Source organism: Adiantum capillus-veneris, chromosome 18, assembly GCF_014529385.1.
Source record: "Adiantum capillus-veneris isolate H3 chromosome 18, ASM1452938v2, whole genome shotgun sequence".
Lineage (NCBI taxonomy): Eukaryota > Viridiplantae > Streptophyta > Polypodiopsida > Polypodiales > Pteridaceae > Adiantum > Adiantum capillus-veneris.
The window spans coordinates 92,436,150-92,437,903 of record NC_140948.1 but is presented as its reverse complement, the minus strand read 5'-3'; the positions used below and the strand labels follow the sequence as shown (position 1 = coordinate 92,437,903).

The 1,754-nt window shown below is 39.7% G+C and overlaps 1 pseudogene; it reads right to left on the bottom strand.

The window, feature by feature from the left end:
• Positions 1-279: 279 nt before the first annotated feature.
• LOC147436029 (short-chain dehydrogenase TIC 32, chloroplastic pseudogene) lies at positions 280-890 on the bottom strand (annotated as a pseudogene).
• Between the last annotated feature and the right edge of the window lie 864 nt (positions 891-1,754).

The following is a 1,754-nucleotide window of genomic DNA, read 5'->3' as shown; positions in this document are numbered from 1 at the left end:
GGCATGCTCAACAAAGACCTATTATTGTGATTCACACAAACACGAAACAACCTTTGGCTCTTAAGATTCTCAATTTCCTGAGATTGTTTATTGGCTAACCTCCCATAAGGTCTTAGCTAACTCTGGGTTATTCACATTTCCACTAGGTGTTGCTTTGTTATAGTTCACAAAATACTTTCCACCTACACCTTTAACAAAAGGATGCAATTCCAAAAGAAATTGTGTTGCTTCCCCTTGAGGGATGGTTTTCCTGATTAAAGGAACAAGGAAAGGCAACACTCAAATCTTATTGGCATGCAAATATATTTGCAAGCTTTGATTGTCCATATGCGAGCCACAATTTATACATTGATTTATCGTTTAGATTGTCAAATTGAATAGCCCCTTGTAGGAGTAAAAGTGTTCATCAGATGAAAAAATTACAATCCTCCCTTCAATGCCGCTCTCTTGGGCAGTTTGCATCATGTTTTCCAAGACAAGCTTCGTGAGAAGAAAGTGTCCAATGTGGTTGGTAGCAAATTGTAGCTCAATGCCAAACATGACTCCTGCATGATGTTGTCCAAGACAAGCTCCGTGAGAAGAAAGTGTCCAATGTGGTTGGTAGCAAATTGTAGCTCAATGCCATTTGTAGTAGAAAGCTCAAATGGACAAGCCATGACTCCTGCATTGTTGATCAAGATGTTGAGATGTAGGTTCAACGCTTGGAACTCTCTTGCAAATTTTTGGACAAAAGACATGGAGCTGAGATCGAGCTGTAGCACATGCACCCAAGCATTGTTGGTCTCTTGAAGAATGCTTTGCTTGACTACCTCACTAGAAGAGATAGACCTAACTGCCATCACAATTTGTGCTGCATGCATGGCAAGTACACGAGGAGTTTTGGCTACCATGATATATTTGGTAGCTACCACTCGATAGAATAGATGCGAGTTCTTGTATACACTCTTCTCTTCTTTCTACAGGCTCCATATTCTTATCGTAATTAATATAGAACATAAGAAACATGTCAAGAATTCATAGACGGGCATGAAGGGTGCACACATGCACATTTATCAGTGGTATTGGAAGAATAGGATCCCAATTTAGATTGTCCATGTTTTGATTAGGGGGAACTTGCTTGTCACAACTGAGGATACTTTGAAGCCATTTTTGTAGTGCTTTATCCAATGTTTGTGTAGTGGGTACACCTTTTGCAGAGGTGACTATAACTTTTCCACCCTTACCCTTACCACCTTTGCTGGCCTTTGCACCCTTGCCCTCAGTTCCCATTGAGACTTTACTAAATGCATGGAAAGAGGGTCATTGCACCTTGCTTGCACCCTAACATACACTTGAGTGTTTTCAAGTCTCCTGCCAAATGCCACTCAACTTGGAACATTCCAAGACCTAAAACATGGAATCTTTGTCCTTCTTGTTATTGTTGAATGACGTCAATGATCGCCGTGTGATTGAAATACCTTTTTATTGAGACAAGCTCTTGCACAAACGACGAGGTTTCACAATACAAAAATGCAAACATACCGCAAAAAGCGTCCATGTTAATTCATGTGATACTTATGCCATTCAAAATCCAATTGAACATGCTATATTATTCAGGATAACAAAAGCACCCAAGTGGGAAAAATACATTGTGGATTAAATTGAACAAGCAGTTTTGTCAGTAAACCTAAGCAGAGACAAACTACGCTCGATCTAGAGAGAAGCAGAGAACTATATTATCATTGAAAATAACCTTCATCAGAGGGGGAAAAATG